This window comes from Ambystoma mexicanum, chromosome 5q (genome assembly GCF_040938575.1).
Source record: "Ambystoma mexicanum isolate Mex_15411 chromosome 5q, UKY_AmexF1_1, whole genome shotgun sequence".
Classification (NCBI taxonomy): domain Eukaryota; kingdom Metazoa; phylum Chordata; class Amphibia; order Caudata; family Ambystomatidae; genus Ambystoma; species Ambystoma mexicanum.
The window spans coordinates 114,261,805-114,271,524 of NC_090933.1; positions in this window are offsets into that span (position 1 = coordinate 114,261,805).

Below are 9,720 nucleotides of genomic sequence, written 5' to 3' on the forward strand. Positions count from 1 at the left end.
TGCAATTTGAGAATGCTAAAAGGATATACTACACAGCCTAAGTCACTATTCTAACTACTAAATGTGTTACAAAATAAGCTAAAATGCTATTTCATATGTTATATTTTGTGTTTTGTTTTATTACATGTTACGCTTGCATTCAGCCCGGATTTGAAAAAGGCGCCAATGAAACGCCGAAACACGTGTCATCCATATGGGCAGAACGTATATCAAATAAATTAAGAAAATATACTTGAAGAAACTTGACTACGTACTTTTATTCATTTACAACAGAAATTTGGCGCAAAGAGGTGTAGGCACAAACAAACTACTGCTTACTTTACAAACGGAGCTGAGGGACTCTATGTCTCCGTGTTGACCTACATCCTTGCGACACAAGAATAAAATAAGAAAACCATTGCCAACCTTAATAGCACTAACATACGGGTCGCGAGAGTACACCTTATAAGATCCCCACTCAAGAAGTTCCTCACTCAGTAGATTGTTACTAGGGGATACAGTACCACGCAGACCAATTTGGGAAAACGAATTCAAAAAATGGCAGAATACATGGAGAATAGAGAAGAAGAAGCAAACAAACTTTTCTCTGCCAAAGGGAATAACACCCATGCTTTCACTTCAAGTTTTCCGAAAAGAGAGGACCTCAGATATAAATTTGTAAAACTAGAGAGGGCCTCTCGCAAAGAAATTGATAAGTATTGGGAAATAATCTCTCTGAAAAATTATGTATCAAAGGACCAGATCCCAAGAGGACTTCGCATTTTGATCTTTCCAGATTTCAGTAAAGACGATGATAAAGATTTGGCTAACAATTGGGAAACAAACCTCAATCAATGTTCAAAACACATGTTAGAAATGCTAATTGAGCATGCACAGAGAGAACACAGACGAATAACTGATCAAATTGAAAATATAAAAAAGGAAATTAAAGAGGCAAAAGCCTTAGAAGTGACTAAAGAAAAGAACTTTTTGAAAATGCATGAAATTCTCAAAGAATATCAAGACGAGATAAAATTGAGAAAATTCTATCGTGATGACAGAGATTACCAAGAGGATAGAGTATACACTTTCCAAGAGAAATATAATAAAATCAAACCAACATCAAGAGAGACTACTCCCAACACTTCACCGTCCAGTTCAGAGGCAGAGGAAGAACCCGAAAATGAGAATGACGTGGAAACAGTATTAGGAACTGCAAAACCGAAGGGACAAGGATTTCTAAATCAAATCAAAAGATACAAACAAGGAAACAGAAACATTCAGACGAAACAAGTCCGTTTTCAGATCAGCAAAGCACCAGACACCTCACAGAAACGAGTCGGAGAAGAGGTAAGAGAGGATCAGGAGGACCCAGAACATCCAGACGGCTCAGACGCCTATCGACGATTAACACGGGCGGCGTCGAAAGAAGCTGCCAAAAAACAACAGAAATAAATAACTTGGTGATGAACATATCGAACCAAATACTAACTGAAGATGAAATTAATGTATTGAACAAAGGCCTATCATTCGCCCCGACAACTGAGTTTGAACCCATAGAAATACATGTGGATCTTTTCAAATTTGTTCGGAAATTAAAACTTAAAAATTTTTTTGCGACTCAAGTTAAAAAAAGGAAAAAAACATCTGAAACCATAACTAGAAGTGATATAACCATAGAAGAACTAAGCGGTATTCACCTATTACGATCCCTACAAGAACCAGGAGACTATCCAATACATCAAACCATTCATGAGTTAGAAATACAGCCAACTCCTTTTTCCATGAAAGAATTGAAACCCAAATCCAGGTTCACACCCCAGCTATCACCAGATAACATGGTGGACGCATTTTACAGAGCCGTCACACAAGATTTATACTACTTAAGAAAAAGACCACAAATAAAAAACAAGACTAATCTCAAAAATCTCACAGCAAATGAAATTCTTGCCATAAGAAAAGTACAATCAAATCATCAATTGGTTATCAAAGAAGCGGACAAAGGTGGCAACATTATAATAATGAATAGAGTGGATTACATAAAGATGGCTATGAACCACTTGGAAAATCCAGAATGTTATGAGAAATTAATAGGAAATCCAATACCGAAAATAACACAAGATTTGACAAGCCTTATTAATGCCTGGCACCAGCAAGGACTAATAACTGATGAAGAGCAGACACACCTACGGGTAAATAAACCTACAATTCCAACCATATACTTTCTTCCGAAAGTTCACAAGAAATATGACACTATCCCAGAAGGAAGGCCTATTGTAAGTGGCATAGGGTGGGCGACAGAACCTATAGCGGAATATATTGACAATATAATAAGACCTGAAGTACCTAAAATACTGGCATATCTGAAAGACACAACAGATGCCATTAAAATTGTAGAAGAAATTCAGTGGCAAGATACATACTTATTAGCAACATGGGACGTCAAGGCTCTATATACATCTATTAAATACGAATTGGCCCTGGAGGCAATGGACTATACTTTCAAAAATAGATCTGCGTCATTTTTCAACTCTGCATGCATGCTTAAAGAAATGCTCATGACAACTTTAGAGAATAATGTTTTCATTTTCAATAATCAGTTTTTTCGACAAATACGTGGAGTCGCAATGGGCGTTAAATATGCCCCAGCCCTTGCCAACATTGTAATGGGAATGTTCGAAGACCTACACATATACCAAATACCTGAGTTCAAGAACAAAATAATCAAATGGCTAAGGTACATCGATGATGTACTAATTATTTGGAACGGTACACCGGAAGAACTGGAGTCTTTACTAAACCAAGCAAATAACAATGAATTTGGCCTAGAATTTATTGGGCAAAGCAGCAAAACGGAAATTAACTTTTTGGATCTAACCATCTTTGTATCCACAGGACAATTACACACAAAAACATTCAGAAAAGAGACGGAAGTCAATTCAACATTGTATGCGACTAGCTGCCACCATAAACCGGTTATCTACAACATTCCGAAAGGAGAGTTCATTAGAGCACGACGTAATTGCACAGAATTATCAGATTTTGAGAGTGAATGTCAACTGTTATCAGACAGATTTAAGGCCAGAGGATACTAACAAAAATCAATTAAAACTGCAAAAATGAAAGCCAAAAACATGACCAGATAATCAACATTATCTCAAAGCAGCAAAAGTACACAACCAGATGATACTATTCATTTTATTACGGCATATTGTCCAAACAACAAAGAAATTAAAAAAGTCCTAAAAAAGAACGGGTATCTATTAAAACTAGACCCACATATCGAGAAACACATACAAGATTATCCAACAATAATTTATAGGAAAGCCAGAACTCTGAAAAACATGTTGAGTCCTTCTATGATGTCCGAAGAGGAAGAAGAAGAAACAAGATCACAAACATGGTTACGACAACCACAGTCAGGTTTCAGGAAATGTGGCTTCTGTTCGATGTGCCACTATGCACTACAAGAAACAGTTACTTTTACGAACCAAGGTGTCAAAACAAAGATTAGGGAACAAATTAATTGTAGATCCAAACATGTGGTCTACGCAGTGATATGTGTCTGTAATCTGCTCTACATTGGGAGCACCATTCGGGAGTTAAGAACTAGAATTAGAGAACATATTTCAGCCATAGGAAGTCAAGACAAAAACCTCCCGTTATCTGTTCATTGGAAAAACCAACACCAAATGCATAATAAAAAAGACATTAGATTTATTGGACTGAAAAGAATCAAAATGGGCAAACGAGGAGGAAATCAAGAACTTTGCTTAAGGTAAGAAGAAGCCGGATTAATCTGTCATTTTCAAACATTGGAACATGGATTAAATTCAGACAATGAAATGATTCACTTTTTGTGATGCTGGAGAAGTAGCAGAGAAATAGCAGAAACAAAACCAAAAAAATGATAATTTACAGGACTCTTGTTATGAATATTGCAAATGTTTTTATTAATTACAAAAATGTTTTTTTCCTGTTTTCTATTTTGTTCAATTATAATTTGTTGCATAGAAAAATATTATTGAATACTGCAATGTTAAAACATATGCTTCAGATATACACATGGGGAGATCCTATATATGGGCGAAACCGCTAATCAGATGAAAGTTAAACAGATGAGAGAGGCGAAATTAACATCAAACCACAGGTACCACAATGCACTATTCTGAAATTGTGAAAAGAATGTGCACTGTTAAAGCATATGTTTTAGATATACACATGGGGAGATCCTATATGGGCGAAACCGCTAATCAGATGAAAGTTAAACAGGAGAGAGGCGAAATTTACATCAAACCACAGGTACCACAATGCACCATTCTGAAATTGTGAAAAGAATGCTAATAAAATATAGTGAGAAAATAATGGTCAATGAAGAAAACTAAAGTTACCATAATGCACCATTCCCAACAGGAAACTGCCTTAGGTATACATAATATAAAGAGATTGCGGGGGGGGGAAGGAATAAAATACTAATAAACATAGTGAAAAAATTAGTTACTCCTTTAACTTTAATTTTTGTAAATTTGGACATAATAATAAGTAACAGATCAGCCGCGCAAGATAAATACGGAAGTCTAAATTCAAATCAATGTTACACTAAACACAAATGCAACAGATCATTTTAAACATCAAAAAGGAAAAAAGGACTTACGTACTAAAACTCAGCCCAAAGTATGGCCGCCGAATTTTGTAAATGAACAAAAGGAAAGAGGGACTAGCAATCTGTAACTCTTTATGAACAAGGATTTGCCAGAACCAAAACAGGACCCCCGATGCTTGAGGCATGAGCAAGAGAATTTTGTAGGTAAGCGCTTTTAAGGGGTGGAAAGACCATCGCTACAAGCATGCTCAATGTAGAATTCAGCACGCTTGATGCCGAGTAGCATAAACAAAATATATTTTGGTTGGGATTTCAAACTCACGCGAAAGGGTGTTTTGGTAAACACAAATGGGGAGCAAATCGGTTACCAGTCATTGTAACTGAAAAAGTAATTCCTAGTGACCGCTAGAGTAACAGAATGCATGAGACCAAGGATATGTAATGCGATTGGAGGATTGCAAATATGAATAGCACTTTTTACATAAATGCAATGAGAAAGATGTTACTAGTCATGCTTACTAGAGTTTAAAATGTGTCTAAATATATGCCAGGGAATCATGCACAAAGAATCAATCCGATAGAAGGTTAAAAGGCTAATGTTAGCATAATAGAACAACCAAATTTGTTCTAGGTGGGATTTAACCCTGGAACTACCGTGATACACTTCAACTAAAAACTAATTCCCGGAAATAAGGAAAAGGAGATTCGCACTACATTCAATAAGGGTAAGAAAACAAATTTACATGCTTTTCTGACAGCCAAAAATTGTTAGGTCCATGCCATCCCATACTTACTTCTTTTTCGGATTGCACAAATTTAATTTTAAAAAACTAACATAGTCACTGTAATGGATTTAGTTTTAACCATTTGAGGTAACTAAGAGGTGCTGCACTTTTAGGTGTTCATGCAATTTGAGAATGCTAAAAGGATATACTACACAGCCTAAGTCACTATTCTAACTACTAAATGTGTTACAAAATAAGCTAAAATGCTATTTCATATGTTATATTTTGTATTTTGTGTTTTGTTTTATTACATGTTACGCTTGCATTCAGCCCGGATTTGAAAAAGGCGCCAATGAAACGCCGAAACACGTGTCATCCATATGGGCAGAACATATATCAAATAAATTAAGAAAATATACTTGAAGAAACTTGACTACGTACTTTTATTCATTTACAACAGAAATTTGGCGCAAAGAGGTGTAGGCACAAGCAAACTACTGCTAACTTTGTAATTAGTCTGCTCAACCCTAAGATTCTTGAACAAGGTCTTCAAATAAGTTTAAGGAAGTTCTTTTAAGTTCTTGTATTTGTTTTTCATATTTTCTTTGTAGAGTGTCTTTTACTCAGGAACGAATTTAACTTGCGATGGAATCTTCATGTGGAAAGCCAGCACACGTGCTAAAATCCAAAACCGCGGGAAAAAAATCACACGCGCTTTTCTCCAAGTCGCGGGAAATTCGCACACGCGCTGACAATCCAAATCGCCGGAAAAGAAACACACGCGCTTTTCTCCAAGTCGCGGGAAATACGCACATGCGCTGACAATCCTATTCGCGGGTAAAACGCACTCGCGCTAAAGTCCAAGACGCAATAAAAAATTACACGTGCTTTTCTCCAAGTCGCGGGAAATACGCACACGCGCTGACAATCCAATTCGCGGGTAAAACACACTTGCGCTAAAGTCCAAGACGCGATAAAAAATTACACGCGCTAAAGTCCAACTCACGAATAAATACGCACACGTGCAAAAAACCAAATCGCGGGAAATAGCACACACGCTTTATTTTATCACGCAGAAAAAACCCTCGTGTAAACGAACAATAAACGCGAGTCCAAAGTTCACACTCGCACTTCACTCTCACGCGCTGAGACACACGCGCGGGCTCAAAGTAACGGGAAAAAACTCACGCGCTAGTTTGAATTGACACGTAGCGATAAAAACAAACGTACGCGCTTCAATCTTTTTAGATACAGATTTGCGATTTCAATCCCTTAAATAAATATAACCTTTTTACAAAGTTCAACAAAACTGGAAAGTCACTTATCTTGTGATTGAGACTTGAAAACTTCTTTTCTCAGAAAATTGGAAGTTTCTGACTCCTGTCCTGTGTCTCCACCAAACTCCATACACGACTCCTGTTATACTTTCAGATTTTCCGCTCAACTGCTAGAAACTTGTCACCCTTGACCAAGTTAAGCAGGAGCTACAAGGCACACGACCTCTCAGCTGGGCAAGGACGATGAAAGGCAGTTTAGAATGTTCATTGTCCTCCCTATAAACAATCTCCAGCCAATTAGAATTTAGACTGAGAACCTCCATCTTGGCTTGGGGCAATTTCCATAGACTGCAATGAAGGTTAAGGGCAAAATTGGCTGTTTAAAAATATAACCCATAATAACTTCCTAAAACCTTTCTATACTAAATATGTGTCTCCCCTGACCCAATGTAAATGAGTATATGATACTGTATGTAAAGAATATGTCACTCCAACCTGACAGTACCTGACAACCATCCACAAACCAAATGGCATCACTGAAAGAACAGATCAAACTCTGGAACAGTACCTTCGATGCTTTTCTGCACAAGTACATAACGACTGGTCCATTCTTTTGCCTATAGCAGAATTTGCTTATAACAATTCTGTTCATTCATCTCTTAACACTTCTTCGTTTCATTGTACCTATGGTTTCCACCCATCCGTGTTTCCCTCTTCAGATACCAGAATCTCAAATGTTCCTTCAGTCGATCAATGGCTCCATGATCTTCGTTCCACACAAAAAAGAAAGTCAGATACATCTAAAGAAAGCCCGACTAGCCATGAAACAATTTGCAGATAAAAATGAAAGCCTGGTCCTTTGTATTCTATTGGAGATAAGGTTTTGCTCTCCGTTAAATACTTACCCAAACATTTATCTCCTACGAAATGTTCACCTCGATTCTTCGGACCATTTACCATTCAATGGATAATTAACCCAGTGGCTTATTGAATATCTCTGCCTGCTACTTGGAAGAGGATTCATCCCGTCTTTCATACCTCTTTTCTAAAACCATACAGGTCTTCGCTTTCCGCTGCTGTATCTGTTCCGTCCCCGGGTCTTTCTGATGATCAGCACCTGGAATATGAGGTTTCCCGGATTTGTGACTCAGATTTCGACGGAGTTGACTTCACTACCTGGTTGAATGGAAAGGGTATCCCCACCCAGTGAAAGGACTTGGGAACCCTTAGGGAACATCAACGTCTCTCTACTTCTGCAGCGGTTCCATCACATGCACCCGGGTTAGCCGGGTGGAGCCGCTTATCGGAGGGGGCATACTGTCAAGGTTCAGAATCTGTGGACCGTTTAGTCTTCCTAGCGCCTCTCTCCCTGATTGTGGCATTCTGTGACTGCTCCCAACATGGCGGCTGCAAGTGCCATGCAACAGTCCAGCCTTTCAGAAGTCTGTGTCACTTCTACTTCCGCTTCCTGCTCTGGTTTGCCAAATACTAGCCTTGTGGAAGCCATTGTTGCATCTCAACGCTAGGATTTCTACCTAGCTCAGTGCTCCGGTACTTATTTCCTGGTTTTTGTCCCTCGTCCTGTCAGCCTGTTGTCCCTTGTCTTCCCATCTCCTTCCTTTCTCCTCTTTCCTGGCTCCCATTCTGTGCCTACCTTGCTCCGGTTGATTCCGTTGCCTGCTTACCTCTCTCTGCTGTTTTTTCCGATGTGCTCTTGTCTCTTTGTGCTGGCTCTCCAATCCTGCTTGTTACTTGATCTGTTACTCCCTGAAAGCTCCTATTTGATCCTGGATTCCACGCTGATCATTCGATTCCACGCTGATCATTCGATTCCACGCTACTCATCTCAACTAAAGAAAACATACCAACCACATTGAACTAGAGTTTTTTTCTGTTTTGTGGGGATTTTTCCTGTAATTCTTGGCAGTCTCTCCAGGGGGTATTCTGCTGGTATCCTTTTTCTGGAACTGGCAGGGTGGCTTCAGGAGAGGCTCGTCCCTATCTCCAGGACTCCCGGGCCCTGCGCAAGGCACGAAGCACTCCATCTTCAACCAGTTCCACCCGTCAGAAACATCAGATGAACCCTTCAACCCAGTAGTCCGACATTAAGAAGAGTATTCTCTGAATTTTTAAAAATGTAGCTCATGATTTAGAAGCAAGAGAAGTTGGTGCTGTTAGCGCCAAGGAAACCCTTGTTGGTTTAGGGTATTAGATTACTTCTGGTGATGGTTTCTTTATCTGAGATCAACCAGAATCCAGGTCTGCTGCCTTGTACACGATTGTATCTGCAATTTCATTGTGTACCACCTCTATTGAATGAATATTATGATGAGAAACAACACTGGTCACTTTGAGATCAGCATCCAAGAGGAATAAGATGTTCGTATTTAATACTTGTGAATGAGCTTTGGTTTCAACAGTTGTGTTTTTTTCCAAAAATGGGAGTATAGATGGATTTTTCTTTTTTTTTATTCTAATCACTTTTTTTATTACACTGAATTGAGGAAATTATCTTGTTGGCATTTTTCTTCTTGAATTTTGTTTGTTCTTTAGTTTTGGAGAGGATTTGTCTTATGGAATATTGTCAGAATGTGCATCTCCATGTAAGACCATTATTACGTTGGATTCAGTTTTCAATGATCTCAGAAACGTTGTGGAACTGCATTTCTTTGATTGTTGGGACTTAATTATCTTCTCCAAACATTTCCTTTTCTTCTGTTTTTAAGGTGACGGGAGTTAATTTGTATGCAACCTGATTGTTGTGGGGGCCTCACCTTCTTGAAGTTGAGGAGATAAAGTAGACAAATTCACATCAATCTGGTTCACAATCACTGGTCATTTGTCATCCACTGTAGAACCCTGGACAGCCTTGTTTGGACAAGAAAGATTCACTTGAAAAAGTAGAGCGAGCCAAAGATTCCAAGTCTCTTGTTGGCCCGCCTATTTCAATCAAGGAGATGTTTGATGGATTTTTTACAGTCATTTTGGTTGCGGGCTACCCCACTAACAGCTCAAGGTGACGCAAACATTTTCCAAAGTATGACATTTTGGACTCATGTTGAATATCGTCAAAGAGCTGGACTCTGGTTTTGAAGATGTGTTACCCTCTGTACCTGCAAAGACCATGGTAGAGTTG